This window comes from Triticum dicoccoides, chromosome 1B (genome assembly GCF_002162155.2).
Source record: "Triticum dicoccoides isolate Atlit2015 ecotype Zavitan chromosome 1B, WEW_v2.0, whole genome shotgun sequence".
NCBI lineage: Eukaryota > Viridiplantae > Streptophyta > Magnoliopsida > Poales > Poaceae > Triticum > Triticum dicoccoides.
In genome coordinates this window covers 363,596,449-363,618,192 of record NC_041381.1, presented here as the reverse complement: position 1 = coordinate 363,618,192, position 21,744 = coordinate 363,596,449, and the positions used below count along the sequence as shown (strand labels likewise).

At 47.1% G+C, this 21,744-nt stretch overlaps 1 pseudogene; it reads right to left on the bottom strand.

Annotated features, from left to right (window-relative positions):
- LOC119350384 overlaps window positions 1-20,341 on the bottom strand; it is a 35,698-nt pseudogene extending 15,357 nt beyond the window's left edge.
- Window positions 20,342-21,744: the final 1,403 nt, after the last annotated feature.

Here is a 21,744-nt window from a genome sequence, read left to right as displayed (position 1 = left end):
TAGTTCATCACAGAAACCGGTTCCTGTGACATCTACACCAATTAGTGAAGAAGTTAATGATGATGATCATGGAACTTCAGATCAAGTTGTTACGGAACCTCGTAGGTCAAACAGAATAAGATCCGCACCAGAGTGGTACGGTAATCCTGTTCTAGAGGTCATGCTACTGGATCATGATGAACCTACGAACTATGAAGAAGCGATGGTGAGCCCAGATTCCGCAAAATGGCTTGAGGCCATGAAATCTGAGATGGGATCCATGTATGAGAACAAAGTATGGACTTTAGTTGACTTGCCCGATGATCGGCAAGCAATTGAGAATAAATGGATCTTCAAGAAGAAGACTGACGCTAACAGTAATGTTACTGTCTACAAATCTCGACTTGTTGCGAAAGGTTTTCGACAAGTTCAAGGGATTGACTACGATGAGACCTTCTCACCCGTAGCGATGCTTAAGTCTGTCCAAAATATGTTAGCAATTGCCGCATTTTATGATTATGAAATTTGGCAAATGGATGTCAAAACTGCATTCCTGAATGGATTTATGGAAGAAGAGTTGTATATGATGCAACCGGAAGGTTTTGTCAATCCAAAGGGAGCTAACAAAGTGTGCAAGCTCCAGCGATCCATTTATGGACTGGTGCAAGCCTCTCGGAGTTGGAATAAACACTTTGATAGTGTGATCAAAGCATTTGGTTTTATACAGACTTTTGAAGAAGCCTGTATTTACAAGAGAGTGAGTGGGAGCTCTGTAGCATTTCTGATATAATATGTGGATGACATATTGCTGATTGGAAATGATATAGAATTTCTGGATAGCATAAAGGGATACTTGAATAAGAGTTTTTCAATGAAAGACCTCGGTGAAACTGCTTACATATTGGGCATCAAGATCTATAGATATAGATCAAAACGCTTAATTGGACTTTCACAAAGCACATATCTTGACAAAGTTTTGAAGAAGTTCAAAATGGATCAAGCAAAGAAAGGGTTCTTGCCTGTGTTACAAGGTGTGAAGTTGAGTAAGACTCAATGCCCGACCACTGCAGAAGATAGAGAAAAGATGAAAGATGTTCCCTATGCTTCAGCCATAGGCTCTATCATGTATGCAATGCTGTATACTAGACTTGATGTGTGCCTTGCTATAAGTCTAGCAGGGAGGTACCAATGTAATCCAGGAGTGGATCACTGGACAGCGGTCAAGAACATCCTGAAATACCTAAAAAGGACTAAGGATATTTTTCTCGTTTATGGAGGTGACAAAGAGCTCATCATAAATGGTTACGTTGATGCAAGCTTTGACACTGATCCAGACGATTCTAAATCGCAAACTGGATACGTGTTTACATTGAACGGTGGAGCTGTCAGTTGGTGCAGTTCTAAACAAAGCGTCGTGGCGGGATCTACATGTGAAGCGGAGTACATAGCTGCTTCGGAAGCAGCAAATGAAGGAGTCTGGATGAAGGAGTTCATATCCGATCTAGGTGTCATACCTAGTGCATCGGGTCCAATGAAAATCTTTTGTGACAATACTGGTGCAATTCCTTGGCGAAGGAATCCAGATTTCACAAGAGAACCAAGCACATCAAGGGACACTTCAATTCCATCCGGGATCTAGTCCAGGTGGGAGACATAGAAATTTGCAAGATACATATGGATCTGAATGTTGCAGACCCATTGACTAAGCCTCTTCCACGAGCAAAACATGATCAGCACCAAGACTCCATGGGTGTTAGAATCATTACTGTGTAATCTAGATTATTGACTCTAGTGCAAGTGGGAGACTGAAGGAAATATGCCCTAGAGGCAATAATAAAGTTATTATTTATTTCCTTATATCATGATAAATGTTTATTATTCATGCTAGAATTGTATTAACCGGAAACATAATACATGTGTGAATACATAGACAAACAGATTGTCACTAGTATGCCTCTACTTGACTAGCTCGTTGATCAAAGATGGTTATGTTTCCTAGCCATAGACATGAGTTGTCATTTGATTAATGGGATCACATCATTAGGAGAATGATGTGGTTGACATGACCCATTCCGTTAGCTTAGCACACGATCGTTTAGTATGTTGCTGTTGCTTTCTTCATGACTTATACTTGTTCCTATGACTATGAGATTATGCAACTCCCGTTTACCAGAGGAACACTTTGTGTGCTACCAAACATCACAACGTAACTGGGTGATTATAAAGGTGCTCTACAGGTGTCTCCGAAGGTACATGTTGGGTTGGCGTATTCCGAGATAAGGATTTGTCACTCCGATTGTCGGAGAGGTATCTCTGGGCCCTCTCGGTAATACACATCACTTAAGCCTTGCAAGCATTGCAACTAATGAGTTAGTTGCGGGATGATGTATTACGGAACGAGTAAAGAGACTTGCCGGTAACGAGATTGAACTAGGTATTGAGATACCGACGATCGAATCTCGGGCAAGTAACATACCGATGACAAAGGGAACAACGTATGTTGTTATGCGGTCTGACCGATAAAGATCTTCGTAGAATATGTGGGAGCCAATATGAGCATCCAGGTTCCGCTATTGGTTATTGACCGGAGACATGTCTCGGTCATGTCTACATAGTTCTCGAACCCGTAGGGTCCGCACGCTTAACGTTACGATGACAGTTATTATGAGTTTATATGTTTTGATGTACCGAAGGTTGTTCAGAGTCCAGGGTGTGATCACGGACATGACGAGGAGTCTCTAAATGGTCGAGACATGAAGATTGATATATTGGAAGCCTATGTTTGGATAACGGAAGTGTTCCGGGTGAAATTGGGATTTTACCGGAGCACCAGGAGGTTACGGGAACCCCCCGGGAGGTTAATGGGCTTTAGTGGGCCTTTACGGAGAAGAGGAGAGGCGTCCAGGGCTGGGCCACGTGCCCTTCCCCCCTAGTACGAATAGGACAAGGAGAGGGGGGCGGCGCCCCCCTTCCTTCCTCTCTCCCTCCTATTTCCTCCCTCCCAAGTCCTAATCCAACTAGGAAAGGGGGAGGGAGTCCTACTCCCGGTGGGAGTAGGACTCCTCCCGGCGTGCCTCTCCCCTTGGCAGGCCGCACCCCCCTTGCTCCTTTATATACGGGGGCAGGGGGCACCCTAGAGACACAACAATTGATCGTTTGATCTTTTAGCCGTGTGCGGTGCCCCCCTCCACCATAGTCCACCTCGATAATACTGTAGCGGTGCTTAGGTGAAGCCCTGCGTCGGTAGAACATCATCATCATCACCACGCCGTCGTGCTGACGAAACTCTCCCTCAACACTCTGCTGGGTCGGAGTTCGAGGGACATCATCGGGCTGAACGTGTGCTGAACTCGGAGGTGCCGTACGTTCGGTACTTGATCGGTCGGATCGTGAAGACGTACGACTACATCAACCGCGTTGTGCTAACGCTTCCACTTTCGGTTTACGAGGGTATGTAGACAACACTCTCCCCTCTCGTTGCTATGCATCATCATGATCTTGCGTGTGTGTAAGATTTTTTTTGAAATTACTACGTTCCCCAACAGGACGGCCAACCAAGGGCACCGGCAGGGTGATGGTGCGGAGATGCCGAGGAGCCAACGAGCCAAAGAAGTCGGAAAGAGTGCATCTTTTATGGTGCGCCGGATCTGAAGCTGCGCCGGCTGGCCATGGACGCAGGTACATAGCCGGCGGGCCGAAGCCGCCCCTGCGTGCGGGGGGTGGAGGTGAGTGGTGAAGTTCACGCGCAGCCAAACCTCCGGGCTAGCGCACTGCAAAAAGCAGCAGCCGCTAGGCACAACTCCACGCCTCCACAGCCGCCACAATGGGAGGTAGACCCAGAGCAGAGCAGGGGGTGAGGGTGGCGGGGTCGGGAGAGGGGGGGGGGTTGCAGCGAGGAAGCCGCGTTGGTTGCCACGGAGGCGAACGAACGACACCAAACCCGGTCGGGCGAGAGCCCAGATCCCATCTGGGCCGGCGGAGGCCACCCACGGGAGGCACAGTCGGGGAAGGCCACCCGGCCAGCGTCGTGCCGGGAAAGAGGCCATCAGGGAGTGCCGCAGCCGAGGATCGGATCTCGGGAGAGGGGAGAATAGGAAGGCCATGGGGTCGGCGGGGAAGAGAAAAATGTCGCCGCCGCCACCATCACAGGCCCTGGTGAGGCTTCGCCAGCAGGCCCTTCGGCGACAGCGATGCGAGGGTGGGCGAGAGGTGGGGTGGCCGGCCGACGGCGGTAAGGGTTCCCCCGAGTCTCCTGGTCGGGCGAGAGGTCCTCCTCTCATGATGATGTGGCGCGCTAGCTGTGTGCACCATCGCATGGCATGCATGTCTCATTGCTAGAAGTGGTGTGGCAATGTGGCATGTCTTTGACCTATGTGCTAGAAGCACCAAATTGTTATTGTGTATCATCTCCGTCTTAAATTATTTGTCTTAAATTTATTTAGATACTGATATAACTAACATTATTTAAGGCAAGTAATTTGGGACGAAGGAAGTACAGGGCAAAGTCAAGTAGAATTTGAACATAAGATAGGCAAAAGGATAACGTAAATCAACATGTTTTTTTAACACAGTACGGACGCAAGCACTCATACATAAATAAATTCTGAAATAAATCCAGAAATAATGCGAGCACCAGGACTTGAACTCCAGTGGACTGGGGATACCACTGTTTCTCTAACCATCCAACCACAGGTGTGACACCCCAAAATTTTAACCTTGTTTTATTAATTAATTTTTTCCTAGAAACTAAAACTTTTATTTTCTATATTTCCTTCTGATTTCAGAACCACTCTTTTCTTCATTATTATGAAGTTTTACCCCAAGTGAAAACTTTTCAATCATTGTTGGACTTATTTTTCCTCTCAAGTAAAACAATTATTTTATCAGTGGAATTATTTGCATAATTTTTCCCTGATGCCTTATTTCTGTAAAAATGATTTTTCTAAGCTTCAAGGCCTCTTTTACACTACAACCATTTGATAAATTTATTTAAAAATTCCACCAAAAATTGGAGATGTCATGTGATGGTTCGAAAACACTTTTATGCAAAAATATATTTCATTCCTTGGATATTTTGAGTTCTACACCAAGTTTTTAAATCTGGTTAAGAGGACAGTTTTGCACTACAACCTATTTAAATATTTCTTAAAAACTTCTACCAAAATTTTGGGATGTCAGTAGTTGCATGCCATCCAACTTTATGCAAAAACCTAGTGTTGTCCTTTGGAAAAATTGAGTGAAGCAACCTCTTTTTCATTCTGGTCCAGCCTTGTGTTTTCTACTGCAACCCTATTTATTTTTGCACTAGTGACCTTGTTCTTTCTCCTGCTTCTAGTCAACCCTGCAAAACCCCTAAGTCCAGGAGCATGCACCCTTTGGGACAGTTTTGGTTCATGTAATGATGCCAATTACATTCTGTCCAGAATTGAAGATTTGCAAAACTTGCACTAGCAAGTTTCTTCTTTTGGCAAACTAACCTCACCACACTCTCTTTCATCTAAAGAGACCCCACTCTGGAAGTTTTGACCACCCCAAGTACTTCCTAGGTGCCTCTGGCATTTTGTCGAACACCCTGTGAGCATGACCGGTTTTGACATGAGTCTTAGTTTGCACTATGATCTTGCTTATCTTGCCTAACCACCTTGTCCACTAAACTCCTAGCTACCCCTAACCTAGGTCTGCTAATTCCCAGCGTCACCCGAGACCTCAAGCACGCCCTGGCATATTGTCGAGCACGTTCCGTGCGTGCTCTGGGCGCGAGCAGAGCGCGCGTTTTGCACGTGTCGCGCCCGAGCCGCCACGTTGCGCCCCTTGTTTTGCCCACACCACAGAGCCGTGCCATGCACTCCCCTTCTCACCAGAACACGCCAAGCAGCCCTGGTGCCCTGCAGCACCGCCGTCAGAGTCCTTGGCGGCACGCCGGCGTCCGCAGCGCGCCTCTGCCAGGTCGGTGCCGCCCAAGCCTATCTCGCTCGCCACCTGCCCCTGGAGCAGCTCAGCCTCATCCTCTCGTGTGTCCTCTAGCTCTCGTCGCCGCCACGACGCCCTACCGCTATAGGGAGGTGGTTCACCGGCGAACTTATCCACGGCCGCCGCAAACCGACCTCGTTGCGCTATATAAGGAGGCCCCCGAACTCATTCGAGCATGCAGGCAACCTCAAGCCACCCCCATGGCACCCCCACAGTCGGCAATCGTCGGGGGAAGCCGTCTTCCCCGACTCCGGCCGGTACGGCCGCTGCCATGTCTTAGTCCGATTCGTCGCGAGCCGAGCCCCTCCAGTCCAACCAGTGCCACCAACCTTCTCCTCTCACCCTTGAGGTGCCGTCCAGCACCTCAAACACGTTCGATAGCCATCGGAGTTCAAACCCCCCAAAACTCCCAAAGCCACCGGCCGCCGCGGAGCTCGCCATCGATGACTCACTCCGTCCCCGCCGGCAAGTAGGCCACCGGAAGGATCGCCTTGATCTTGCGGATCCATCCCTGTCCTTGGATCCCCGTGGGATGCCTCCGTTCGCTGGCGGCAATCGCCGGAGCTCTGTCTCTGTTCGGTCGAAGGAAAACGACGCGCACGTGGACTGGTCAAACCTGACCAGTGGGCCAGGCGGGCCCACCGTCAGTGACCTAGCGCCGGTCCATGCTAGATAAGTGAAGGCGTATTCCTAGAGTACGTCTTCGACGTGTATTTATCCGAATCGTTTTCTTTTTATTCTGTTTTATTTTTTTAAACAGATTTTGACCAGAGCTTTGACTGCCTATAACTTTTTAATAACAACTCCAAATGAATTGATTCCTTTTCCTACCTCTCTCAAATTTAATCTAGTTTATTTTAAGATTTATTTGAAAAAATTTCAAAACAACTTTTTGTGCTGTTTTGAATTTGTGTGTTAATTCAAATTTATTTAAAATAGGACTTTGGAGAGAGAGAAGAAAACTTTCAAAAGTTTTGGAGTGCACCTTGCCTTTCCACACATTGAAGGCAAGCATCCTGAACCCTGGTATAATATTTTTGATGTGTTGGTTGACACGATTATAACACCACCTTATTTCGGAAAACTCGTTATTTTATGTGGTGATACGATCCTTTGCATGAATGCATATTAGTGATTTCCTTGCTGGTGGAAATTGAATATACTTGAGATGGTAATCATCCTCATGTGCCTTGCGTGCATGACGGAAAGGAATCCGGGGAAACCTCTGCCTTGGGTAGGCGTGAGCTTGTCGCCGGTCTCCATCGGGACGGTTATGTCCGGTATGGCATAATAAGGTGTAATGAGCGATGATTCTGTTGGTTGAAATATAATTGTTATACATGTCATACAGGGAAATTATTAACCTCCTGAGTCGACCGTAGATCGAGTCTTGTTCCAGTAACCCCCACACTTGTTTCGTACTACCACTTGTCCCTGCCACAGGTAGGGTACGGTTCAGTAATTTGTCAACCCCTTTCTAGCACACACCGTACAGAGGGGCCGGGATGAGGGTACCATGGCCATGGATTAAAGCCAGTCATCCGGTCAGGGGGCATGGGTGTTTTGGTTGTAGTCGAGGGGGTAGCTTCCCCAGTTTTGCGCGCGGTATAAATTTTGTGATCCCATGCTAATCGAGGTTGTAGCCTCCCCACTTAGAGTTTTTGCTTAACGAGTGTCGTGGGTGATTCCAGACACCGGTAAGTTAAGCTGGTGTGTGCAAGTCAGGTGCGTTTTCATTTAAAAGACCGTAGACGGAATTAGTCCCGATGGACTAAAGGAATCCGTTACTCGTGGGTAAAGAGTACACCCTCTGCAGAGATTAAACCTATTCGAATAGCCGTGTCCATGGTTAAGGATTACAGTCTGGAATGGGTCAAGTGTCGGTCTTAGTGTCGGTCTTCGGAGGAGAAACTGTTAAACCAGAACATGATTCATGACTTGTGACTTATGATGATTATGATTATTATTATTATGGACTAACCCCTCAATATTATCTGAAGTATTGAGTATCCCTGGGACGGTTTTACCTCCTGGATATCCACTGTGATTATTTGTAAGCCCTTTATGTGGTGTCGCTGAGACGCCCGACTGTGGCATGCTTGTTATTTATTTACCTTATAAGCCCTTTATGTGGTGCCGTTGAGACGCCCGACTGTGGCATGCTTGTTATTTATTTACCTTATAAGCCCTTTTTGTGGTGTCGCTGAGACGCCTGACTGTGGCATGCTTGACATTTATTTACTTTATAAGCCCTTTATGTGGTGTCGCTGAGACGCCCGACTGTGGCATGCTGTTATTTATTTTCTTTATAAGCCCTTTATGTGGTGTCGCTTAGACGCCCGACTGTGTCCTGATGTTGTTTATTTATTTTATAAGCCCTTTATGTGGTGTCGCTAAGACGCCCGACTGAGGCATTTCTCTTTGTTTGCTAACCTTTCGAGGCGTCGCTTCAGACACCCGATTGGTGCATTTTATAATTAATATGTTATTGCATATTCATAAATAACCTGGTTGCATGCATCAGAGTTTTTATTATCTTTTGTGACTGACGTCATGATCATAAAATATTTCAGAACATCATTGTGATATTATATCCATGTTCATAATGTTTGCGAGTACATTCAAAGTACTCACTGGCTTGTCCCTAGCTATTGTCTTGGCCAGATTTCTTGCGCGGAGAGGAGCGACCATGACGACAGCCCCGGAACCTAAGCAATGGTGATAGCAGTCTTGCGAAGATAGGAGTTAACCTGGTCAGCTGTTTCTGTGGGAAATGGAGTCCTATAGACACTGATGATCCACAAACCGCTTCCGCCATCAACCACTAGAAACCATTTGTTGTACTCACAGACCAGAACGGTCTTGTACTGCATATTTTGTATTTCGCTTGGAATTTCTGTATCAAGTTGGTGCCTCATCAGCTAACAGTAATCCTGGGGCTGGTGAGCACAAAGGCCATTTTCTGGAAAATTAATACCCAGAAAACCGGTCGCCACAAACTTGGTATCAGAGCCAGGCTGACCATTGGCTAATCCTATCTTAGCCAGGTCGAAAAACCTAGGTAAGCCAAACCACCAGACCTTAACCAAAACCCAGCCAAGCTTCTTGTGCAAGATAGCCACATAGTGACCCCGACACTTTTTGCAGTCGGTGCCCAACCTATCAACCTAGCCTATCGATCACGCGCCAGTGATCGATGCCTATAATGTCTCATTCACAAGCGTGCGAAGGAAGACTTCGTCCCCTTTTTCTATAAAAAGGGAACACTCGCCCCAACTCAGGACAACACAGCCTCTACCCCAAACCAAGCCATAATGCCTGGCCCCCTCATGCATAATGAAACCACAACAACCAACCTTGGAGGTTTTGTGACCATACTCGCAAACCTCACCCGCCGTGCCTATGCGTTAGAAGAGCCCCCAGAATATGTTGTGTACCAAGGACCCATGGGCGGTGAAAGCCGTCAATTCTGGGCCACTGTGCACATTTACGGTAAGGGTCTGTCGCCAGAACGCCCCTACAGGTTCACCGGAAGGACAACTTCCTTCGAGCCACAAGCCATCCAGCTAGCTGCTCGAGAGGCTATAGTTCAACTCCGGCAGTTGTCGCCCAGAGTTAACTGTCGCTCGTTCTACTACTACCCCAAGCGTGAAGGGTATGGTAGACCACCCCAAGTTGCCAACGGAGATCATGAGACGGATCCTACACTGTTGCACCTAGTGCGCTATGTAGGTACACTAGAGGCACTATTCGATCAAATCACCATTGATCTGATCGCAGCTCGTGGAGAGCTGGTTCGTCGAGCCCCGGCGAGAGGAGAAGACGAGCCCGATGCCGACAACCCAGTCGTGTTGTTCGGACTCCCGATCGAGACCCTGAGGTCAGCCTCAGCCATCAACCAAGATACTTTGATGACCCCAGAAAGGCTTCGTCGCCTTTTGGGAGCACACTCCAACGGGATTGTGGCCAACAATCCCCGCAATGGTCATCATCGCTACCCCGACCCTGCAGCCCCTCCACCATCTCCGGCTAATTCCAACGGTGAGACCTGTGGAGAAACCTCGACATCCACAAGGCAAGCTCGCTTGGATATTAACGAGGTAGACTAAGTCACCCGAGTAGTGCCGAGTCTCAGTGTATCCTCGCTTTGTAATCTTGTGACCTTGTGAATTAACGCAGCCTGTTGTTGTGCCTTTGTTTTAATAGTAGCCCTTGCATAATTATGTCAGCACGCAGTTGCATATTTTTCCAGGCACAGCTGCCAACAACCAACCACGACAACCCCCATAGTGATACGTCACTTTAGTGAGGTATGTACCTGTGGCTTTGACCTCGACCCTTGGAGCTAAGCTGGCAAATTTATTACCTTTCACCACGGTAAAATGACCCAGCTCCAGTGCTATAAAAGGGCACCTCATGACCTTGCCAAGCACCCTCACCTTGTGCACCACCCTCACAACCATTTCCTGCCATGCCGAGCCCTAGTATTTATCTGAGAACCCCAGATGCAACCCCGGGTAGTTTTGTCAAAATATTGTGGGACTTTACCTGCAGTACCATGGGTTCTACCCAGCCACCCCAGTACGAGCTATTCAAATCGAGAATCACACCTTCCACCTCGAAATATTGGGCAGCAGTACACATCCCTCCCGTAGACTCCAACCAAGACCCAACGGAAGTTTCCTTCATGGGGAAATCTATGCCGACCCCCACATATGGCCATAGAAGTTGCTGCTTACGAAGCACTCGCTCGCCTTCGATTCGCGGTACCCTATGCCAGCGAATGAGGGTATTATTACTTTCTGAGCCGTGCAGCAGCCGGAGAAGTAACATCTTTTCCCGATGGACGGATTGAGAGAGACCCAGTGCTGGCCAACCTAGTACAGTACGTCATCACTCAAGAATGTTTGACCCAGCGAGTAATGGGTTACCTCCAGAGTCTCGCTGATTTGAATCCTCAGATTGCCATCGGCAGACCACTGAGGCCCAACCAGGAGAGACACATTCAGCGGCTGATCAATCCGCTTTCCCCGATAGAAGAGGAATGCATCCCAGTACCAGAGACGTTTTCTCGGGACCCCGTCCAGTTACCGTTTGCATTATAGACATCACTGCTATGTTTATTCTTGCAACTTTTACTTATGTGTTGTAACTTATGCGTGGTACCCCGAGTTTGCGCGGCGAGTAAATCTTTTAGTTTCTATTAATATGAGTAGTTCTGTTGCGGTTTGACTCTAATATTATTGTTTCTATCGCGAAAAATCCTGGAGTGAGATTTCTTTTCCCTGAGTTGCTGCATCGTATATCTTCTCACGACGTGGATCACTTTATTTCACACAGCACCACGGCAGCAGACTCACAATCGCTCGGACACATACCCTGCTTGCAAAAAACACGTTTTCGTGGAGTTTTTGTTTTCAAAACAGCTCTTAGCAAATCTTGAGGACGAGATTTTTTCTTAGGGGGGTAGTGTTGTGACACCCCAAAATTTTAACCTTGTTTTATTAATTAAATTTTTTCCTAGAAACTAAAACTTTTATTTTCTGTATTTCCTTCTGATTTCAGAACCACTCTTTTCTTCATTATTATGAAGTTTTACCCCAAGTGAAAACTTTTCAATCATTGTTGGACTTATTTTTCCTCTCAAGTAAAACAATTATTTTATCAGTGGAATTATTTGCATAATTTTTCCCTGATGCCTTATTTCTGTAAAAATGATTTTTCTAAGCTTCAAGGCCTCTTTTACACTACAACCATTTGATAAATTTATTTAAAAATTCCACCAAAAATTGGAGATGTCATGTGATGGTTCTAAAACACTTTTATGCAAAAATATATTTCATTCCTTGGATATTTTGAGTTCTACACCAAGTTTTCAAATCTGGTCGAGAGGACAGTTTTGCACTACAACCTATTTAAATATTTCTTAAAAACTTCTACCAACATTTTGGGATGTCAGTAGTAGCATGCCATCCAACTTAAAGCAAAAACCTAGTGTTATCCTTTGGAAAAATAGAGTGAAGCAACCTCTTTTTCATTCTGGTCCAGCCTTGTGTTTTCTATTGCAACCCTATTTATTTTTGCACTAGTGACCTTGTGCTTTCTCCTGCTTCTAGTCAACCCTGCAAAACCCCTAAGTCGAGGAGCATGCACCCTTTGGGACAGTTTTGGTTCATGTAATGATGCCAATTACATTCTGTCCAGAATTGAAGATTTGCAAAACGTGCACTAGCAAGTTTCTTCTTTTGGCAAACTAACCTCACCACCCTCTCTTTCATCTAAAGAGACCCCACTCTGGAAGTTTTGACCACCCCAAGTACTTCCTAGGTGCCTCTGGCATTTTGTTGAACACCCTGTGAGCATGACCCGTTTTGACATGAGTCTTAGTTTGCACTATGATCTTGCTTATCTTGCCTAACCACCTTGTCCACTAAACTCCTAGCTACCCTAACCTAGGTCTGCTAATTCCCAGCCTCACCCGAGACCTCTAGCACGCCCTGGTATATTGTCGAGCACGTTCCGTGCGTGCTCTGGGCGCGAGCAGAGCGCGCGTTTTGCACGTGGCGCACCCAAGCCGCCACGTTGCGCCCCTGGTTTTTGCCCACACCACAGAGCCGCGCCACGCACTCCCCTTCTCACCAGAACACGCCAAGCAGCCCTGGTGCCCTGCAGCACCGTCGTCAGAGCCCTTGGCGGCACGCCGGCGTCCGCAGCGCGCCTCTGCCAGGTCGGTGCCGCCCAAGCCTATCCCGCTCGCCACCTGCCTCTGGAGCAGCTCAGCCTCATCCTCTCGCGTGTCCTCTAGCTCTCGTCGCCGCCACGACGCCCTGCCGCTACAGGGAGGCGGTTCACTGGCGAACTTATCCACGGCCGCCGCAAACCGACCTCGTTGCGCTATATAAGGAGGCCCCCGAACTCATTCGAGCATGCAGGCAACCTCAAGCCACCCCCATGGCACCCCCACAGTCGGCAATCGTCGGGGGAAGCCGTCTTCCCCGACTCCAGCCGGTTTGGCCGCCGCCATGTCTCAGTCCGATTCGTCGCGAGCCGAGCCCCTCCAGTCCAACTAGTGCCACCAACCTTCTCCTCTCACCCTTGTGGAGCCGTCCAACACCTCAAACACGATCGATAGCCACCGGAGTTCAAACCCCCCAAAACTCCCGAAGCCACCGGCCGCCGCGGAGGTCGCCGTCGACGACTCACTCCGTCCCCGCCGGCAAGTAGACCACCGGAAGGATCACCTTCATCTTGCGGATCCATCCCTGTCCTTGGATCCCCGTGGGATGCCTCCGTTTGCCGGCGGCGATCGCCGGAGCTCCGTCTCTGTTCGGTCGAAGGAAAATGACACGCGCGTGGACTGGTCAAACCTGACCAGTGGGCCAGGCGGGCCCACCGTCAGTGACCCAGCACCGGTCCACGCTGGATAAGTGAAGGCGTATTCCCAGAGTACGTCTTTGACGTGTATTTATCCGAATCGTTTTCCTTTTATTCTGTTTTATTTTTTTTAAACAGATTTTTACCACAGCTTTGACTGCCTATAACTTTTTAATGACAACTCCAAATGAATTGATTCCTTTTCCTACCTCTCTCAAATTTAATCTAGTTTATTTTAAGATTTATTTGAAAAATTTTCAAAACAACTTTTTGTGCTGTTTTGAATTTGTGTGTTAATTCAAATTTATTTAAAATAGGACTTTGGAGAGAGAGAAGAAAACTTTCAAAAGTTTTGGAGTGCACCCTGCCTTTCCACACATTGAAGGCAAGCATCCTGAACCCTGGTATAATATTTTTGATGTGTTGGTTGACACGATTATAACACCACCTTATTTCGGAAAACTCGTTATTTTATGTGGTAATACGATCCTTTGCATGAATGCATATTAGTGATTTCCTTGCTGGTGGAAATTGAATATACTTGAGATGGTAATCATCCTCATGTGCCTTGCGTGCATGCCGGAAAGGAATCCGGGGAAACCTCTGCCTTGGGTAGGCGTGAGCTTGTCGTCGGTCTCCGTCGGGACGGTTATGTCCGGTATGGCATAATAAGGTGTAATGAGCGGTGATTCTGTTGGTTAAAATATAATTGTTATACATGTCATACCGGGAAATTATTAACCTCCTGAGTCGACCGTAGATCGAGTCTTGTTCCAGTAACCCCCACACTTGTTTCGTGCTACCACTTGTCCCTGCCACAGGTAGGGTACGGTTCAGTAATTTGTCAACCCCTCTCTAGCACACACCGTACAGAGGGGCCGGGATGAGGGTAACATGGCCATGGATTGAAGCCAGTAATCCGGTCAGGGGGCATGGGTGTTTCGGTTGTAGTCGAGGGGGTAGCTTCCCCAGTTTTGCGCGCGGTATAAATTTTGTGATCCCATGCTAATCGAGGTTGTAGCCTCCCCACTTAGAGTTTTTGCTTAACGAGTGTCGTGGGTGATTCCAGACACCGGTAAGTTAAGCTGGTGTGTGCAAGTCAGGTGCGTTTTCATTTAAAAGACCGTAGACGAAATTAGTCCTGATGGACTAAAGGAATCCGTTACTCGTGGGTAAAGAGCACACCCTCTGCAGAGATTAAACCTATTCGAATAGCCGTGTCCATGGTTAAGGATTACAGTCTGGAATGGGTCAAGTGTCGGTCTTAGTGTCGGTCTTCGGAGGAGAAACTGTTAAACCATAACATGATTCGTGACTTGTGACTTATGATGATTATGATTATTATTATTATGGACTAACCCCTCGATATTATCTGAAGTATTGAGTATTCCTGGGACGGTTTTACCTCCTGGATGTCCACTGTGATTTATTTGTAAGCCCTTTATGTGGTGTCGCTGAGATGTCCGACTGTGGCATGCTTGTTATTTATTTACCTTATAAGCCCTTTATGTGGTGTCGCTGAGACGCCCGACTGTGGCATGCTTGTTATTTATTTACCTTATAAGCCCTTTTCTGGTGTCGCTGAGATGCCCGACTGTGGCATGCTTGACATTTATTTACTTTATAAGCCCTTTATGTGGTGTCGCTGAGACGCCCGACTGTGGCATGCTGTTATTTATTTTCTTTATAAGCCCTTTATGTGGTGTCGCTCAGACGCCCGACTGTGTCCTGCTGTTGTTTATTTATTTTATAAGCCCTTTATGTGGTGTCGCTCAGACGCCCGACTGAGGCATTTCTCTTTGTTTGCTAACCTTTCGAGGCGTTGCTTCAGACACCCGATCGGTGCATTTTATAATTAATATGTTATTGCATATTTATAAATAACCTGCTTGCATGCATCAGAGTTTTTATTATCTTTTGTGACTGACGTCATGATCATAAAATATTTCAGAACATCGTTGTGATATTATACCCGTGTTCATAATGTTTGCGAGTACATTCAAAGTACTCACTGGCTTGTGCCTGACTATTGTCTTGGCCAGATTTGTTGCGCGGAGAGGAGCGACCATGACGATAGCCCCGGAACCTAAGCAACGGTGATAGCAGTCTCACGAAGATAGGAGTTAACCTGGTCAGCTGTTCCTGTGGGAAATGGAGTCCTATAGACACTGATGATCCACAAACCGCTTCCGCCATCAACCACTAGAAACCATTTGTTGTACTCACAGACCAGAACGGTCTTGTACTGCATATTTTGTATTTCGCTTGGAATTTCTGTATCAAGTTGGTGCCTCATCAGCTAACAGTAATCCTGGGGCTGGTGAGCACAAAGGCCATTTTCTGGAAAATTAATACCCAGAAAACCGGTCGCCACAACAGGTTGGTTCACGAAATCAACATGTTTATTTATCCAAACAGGGTCGGAGCTTGGGCCTGGGCATTCAGGCCCATATCCAGGGTGTCGAACATTTATAGGCTATTAGCTATATGGATTTGTCAAGCAATAGTTTCCAAGGTTGAGGATTAGTGACTCCCGGTAAGACGAGAGCTGAAGCATCAAATATAATCCATGATCATCCCTATCGACCTCGGCAGTTGTATCTGCATCCGTATCTAGACAAATATAAGACAAGAATTTTAGGACGGAGGGAGTATAAGCGTGATCTAGAGATGCTACCATTCACATTTTTTTGGCGGACCCAGCAGGTGAAAATTTCCAGGCCGAAGGGTTCTCCATCTGTGTTGCATGCGATATAGGTTTTACTGCAATTTTTTAGCTCATCAAGTTTCGAGATATACCGAGTCATAAATTCATGTGTAGCAAAAGAATTTTGAAAAATGCTCACATGAATCTCCGGAAGGCGCATATTGCGACGGATTGTCTAAACTTGTCTTAGATTTGTCAAAATACAGATGTATCTAGTTATGTTTTAGTGTTAGATACATTCGTATCTAGACAAATTTAAGACAAGAATTTTGGGACGAAGGGAGTATTTTTTAGGAACCACTGGGCTTTATTGCATAATAGAAATATGTGATAGAACACAAATAATATCTGCTACATTAATAGCCAAATATGGCGCCCGATGGGTAACGAAGCAGAGGCTCTAACAAGAGCATGGGCCTCCTCATTATGTTGTCTGTGTTCATGACTGAAGATCATCTCCTGTAGTGATCGCCGCTTGTGTTCGATTTCGTGAAGAAGTGTGAGCTATATTTTTTTAAAGAAGAAACCTCGCCACTTTATTGATCAAGGATGTTCATAGGCACACGTGCTGGGTCATGGGGGTTAACCAGCCATACGTGCCTACCTACATTCAGATTACAAGAAAATTTGGCGAGATTATGAGCCTCGAAGTTATGGTTTCTAGTCTCATGAACAAAGGAACATAAATCAAAACTATTACAATGATTTGATATTTCCTGAACAATGGCAGCATGGACTCCTCCCGTGCCTTTGTTGATGTCGTTCACTACTCCCAAGCAATCCGACACCACCTTTATTTTCTGTTGGAGAAGATCATCCGCCAGAGCCATGCCTTCCCTGCAAGCATAGGTTTCAAGAATTGTTGGGTCTCTGGTTCCATTGAACACCACCGCGGATGAACCGAGGTATATCCCAGTATGATCACGGCACACCGCGGCAACTGCTCCTCCTCTTCTGTTGCGCGCCAAGGCGCCATCCACGTTGATTTTGGCTACTCCCTCCAGCGATGGTATCCATACCCGAGGTTCGTTGCATCGCCCCGCCTCCCCAGGGTTGTTCATAGGCCCTTGGGAAGGAACCTGACTAAGCTCAGATATGTATCGCTCAACGAAAGATAAAGTTTGCCCCGACGATTGGAATATACCTTCATGGATAGCTTGTCTTCGTGCAAACCATATCGACCAAAGGGTCACCACCATTCGTACAAACAGGTCCGATCAAGGTCCTCATTGAGCTGGAAAAGCCAGTTCTTTGCTCGGGGCTCCTCACTTGCCGCCATTTTGGACACCAGTACAGGATCCGCCAAAGCCCAAGTGCACCGTGCATGGGTGCAGGCTAGTAATGCATGACGCCATGAATCAGCTACCCCGCACAAAGGGCATGCGTCCCTTGTTGACATATTCCGTCAGTTCAGCACATCTGTCGTTGGGAGCGAGTGGCGAGCCAAACGCCATAGAAACACTCGTAGTTTTGATGGTACTTTCATGTTCCAAAGATTTGTCCAGTCCTCTTCCTCCTTACTCCCAGTTGAGGAGCCGCTCCTCCCCTCAAGCCAATTTTCTCTGGTGATCTTTGTCTTAACCATGAACTTGTATGCAGAGCTAACTGTGAAGCGTCCTTTCTTGTCAGGGTGCCATGCCCAAAAGTCGTCTATGTTCCTTGTACATATCGGAATCTTCATGATCGCTTCAGCATCTGTGGGAAGAAAAACTGTTGTAACCAGCGCCGAGTCCCATGATGCCGTCGATGGCAGTAGCAGTTCTGAGACCAAGTCCGGTGGATTTTGGACCAGGGAAACTATTGGGCGCAGAGACGATTCTTTGGGATTCCAGTTATGCTCCCAAATCTTCGTGCTCAGGCCGTTACCAATCCTCCGGATTAATCCCTGTTTGAGGATGTCTCTACCCTCCAGCAAAGCTCGCCAAATTTGTGACGGTCGTGAGCCCAGCTCGGCATCGAGGAACGAGACTTGAGGGAAATAAGAAGCCTTCAGAATTCTTGCACTTAAAGAAGTGGGGTCATTAAGCACCCTCCATGCCTGACGAGCTAGAAGTGCCAAGTTAAAAAGCTCGAGGTCTCTAAAACCCATTCCACCAAGATATTTAGGTCTCGTCATCACCTCCCAAGAGACCCATGCCGGTTTCCTTCCTCCCTGTTTACATCCCCACAAGAACTTGCGAATGATTGAATTGATATGGCTGCACAGTCCTCGAGGCAATTTGAAGCATGACATTGAAAAGACGGGAATTGCTTGTGCTACAGATTTGATTAAAACCTCTTTACCACCTGCTGACAAACACTTACCCATCCAGCCTTTCACTTTATCCCAAACCCGATCACTCAGATGTTTGAACGTACCCATCTTTGAGTGACCTATGTCAGTTGGATTCCAAGGTATCTATCACTCAATGATTCATTTGGCACTTGTAAACAACCCTTGACTGCATCTCTGACAATTTGCGGGCACCCTTTGCTAAAGAAAATGGAAGATTTGTCCTTATTAATCCTCTGACCCAAAGCCCTGCAGTATATATCCAATAGGTTTGACACCTCTTCTGCTCCATCAACACTCGCCTTGAAAAACAGCAGGCTATCATCCGCGAATAAAAGGTGGTTCACCGACGGAGCCGATGGTGCTACCTTAATGCCGCTGAGCTGGGATGAATCATTCTAAGACTTTAACAGGCACGAAAGGCCCTCTGCTGCCAACAAGAAAAGGTATGGAGAGATAGGATCTCCCTGTCGAATACCTCGAGAAGGGTTAAAACCCTCCAAAATGTTACCATTAAAAAGAATAGAAAAAGAAACTGTTTTGACCATGTTCATGACGATCGTGATCCAATGTTCCGCAAAGCCTAGTTTCCTCATGATAGCTTCCAGGTAACTCCACTCAACCCTATCACAAGCTTTCATCATGTCCAGCTTGAGTGCACAATGACTATTTCCCTTCGACTTGTTCCTCTTCATGAAGTGTAAGCACTCATAGGCTCAGATTATGTTGTCAGTAATCAACCTGCCCGAAAAGAATGCAGAATGCTCCTCTGAAATAATCTCAGGTAGTATAACTTTCAAACGGTTTGACAAGACCTTCGATGCTATCTTGTAGAACACGTTACATAAACTGATAGGACGAAACAATGACAATAAGGTAGGATTTGATACCTTTGGTATTAGCACCAGGAAAGTATCGTTAACACATTCTGGGCTCTCCTCCCCCCTCACAATGCGGAGTACTGCCCTGGTAACAGCCGCTCCACAAGTGTCCCAATGATGTTGGAATAAGTGTGCAGGAAAACCATCTGGCCCCGGGGCCTTAGTGGGAAACATTTGAAAGAGAGCGTTCCTGACTTCCCCTTCTGTGTACGGGGCAAGAAGTTGATCGTTCATGGCTGCTATTACTTTGACTGGGACGTGTTGAAGTACCTCTTCCATGCCGTGAACCCCCTCTGAGCAATATAAATTTTTGTACTATCCTAGTGCTAGAGTCTGCATCTCCGTGAGGTCCTCTGTAACTTGCCCATCTTGTTTTTGCAATGATTTGATTAAGTTTTTCCGCCTCCTCATAGACGCTCTCAGATGAAAAAAGTGTGTGTTGCAGTCGCCCTGAGACAACCACTGAACGCGGGATCTTTGGCGCCACATGAGTTCTTCCCGAAGATAGAGCTCGATCAACCTGTCATTAACCTTGATCTCAGCATGAGTCGGTCCCATCCTGTGTGGGTCATTTCTGAGTTTGTCCAACTCTCTCTTAAGCCGTCTGATTTCTCCTTTTACACTGCCAAAAGATGTCTTGCTCCATTCGCCCAGATTATGTGATAACGCCGCTAGGTTAGCTCGCACTTCCGCAACCATCAGATTGGGGCCATTCGCCTCCCATGCATTCTGGACAGCCGGGATCAAACCTGGATGGGTGTCCCACATGCATTCGTATTTAAACCTTGCCTCGGTCCTTCTTCCAACAGTTGGAGTGAGATGCAGCAGGATCGGCGAGTGGTCAGATGTTGCCGCGGTGAGATGCTCCACGGCAGCCAGCGGGAATTGTGAACACCACTCGATCGAACCGAAAGCTCTATCCAGCCTGACCCTAGTAAAAGATCCACCTGCCACCTTCTTTTCGAAGGTCCACTTACGGCCTTGAAACCCTAAGTCAATCAGGCCACATACATCCACCGCATCCCGGAAGCCCTGCATTTGTGTTTGGCTTCTCATGCCTATGCCATCATGCTCGTCGTGGCGAAGAACCTCGTTAAATCTCCTATACATGCCCATGGCAGGTTTTGGAGCACTGCTAGATTCTTCATTGTGTCCCATGTTCTCTGTCGTAGATGTGTTTGAGCTTCGCCATAAAAGCATGATAACCTCCATGGGTCACCACCAAGATCAGAAACTTTCATATCAATATGATACTGCGAGTAACCCAAATTCTCCATCTTTATTTCATTATTCCAGTACATCACTAAACCTCCGCTCCTACCAGAGGAGTCAACAGAAAAAGAGTTATCAAAACCTAGAGTACTCTTTAAGTTTTCAGCTCTAACCCCACTAATCTGGGTTTCCACTAAGCAAAGTACTCTAGGGGCAAACTTTATCGTGAGTTCGCGTAGCTCTTGAACTGTCGGGGCGTTGTCTATCCCGCGACAGTTCCAACACAACAGACTCATTGTGCTCAGCGGTCCTCCTCGAAGGAGGCCGCCGATTTTGCTTCACTGATCTTTCCTGCTGCTGTGTTTTTCTCCAGGCCTGCCATGCCTTGCTTCTCAAACTGTTGGTTGGTCTTGGTCCTCTTAGGGTCTTGCTTCGGTGGAGGGCTCATTGGGGTTGCTTCACCGCTAGCTTTAGCTGCCAAAACCAGTTCCAGCCCCGTAGATCCCAGCTGGCTAGTGGGTTCAACAACCTGCTGCGAAGATCGCTTCCGGTTGCCATCAGAAAGCTCCATATCAGAAGCATGCTGCTCCTCTAGGTCCTCAGGTCCCTCCTTTGAACTTGCACCAGACGGACCCCCTTGGGCATGTGATTTTTGGTTCCTGCTACGCCGACGAGTGCCCCAGGCAGTGGTTGCCAGCGCTCTCAAGTTTTTGAAAGTCAGCTGATGGGGGGTGGATTCCGTCCCCGTGCTCCTTGAACTCGTGGCTCATCATGCCACAGACTTGGCATCAGTCAGGCAGCCGCTCGTACTTTACCGCGAAGATCACCCTCTCTCCTCCACGGATCAGAGATATTACTTTCTTGAGAGGGTTTCTCACATCAAGACGAACCCTAACTCTGTAGAAAACTATATAGATTTGTCTAAAAAAACTATATAGATTTCTGCATCGGCCTGGAGTTCAGCCTGGTAATGAGTCTAGCATAGCCCATGCACTCCAATGCCTTCCAATCGGCTCAAGCAGTCTGCTGGTTCCTATTCGGCGCCCGCTGCGCCTGTTACTGTGTTAATCGCAAACCAGCGCACACCCCTACTCCGAGCTGGGCCGGCCCGTTTTATCTCTTTTTTCGGTTAAAACTGCGAAATGTGCAAAAACGCATGCGTGATGAGTCAAACCAGGGACCTCTTAGTCTCGTCAAACTCCACTAACCACCCGATCACAACACCCTTTCGTGATGACTTCTCCCTTTTCTTCTATTTCTACTTTCTTTTCTTTTCTCTTTTATTTCGGTTTTTCTGTTTTTTTATTTTATTTCCTTTTTCCTTTTTTCGCTTTCCTTTTCCTTTTCCT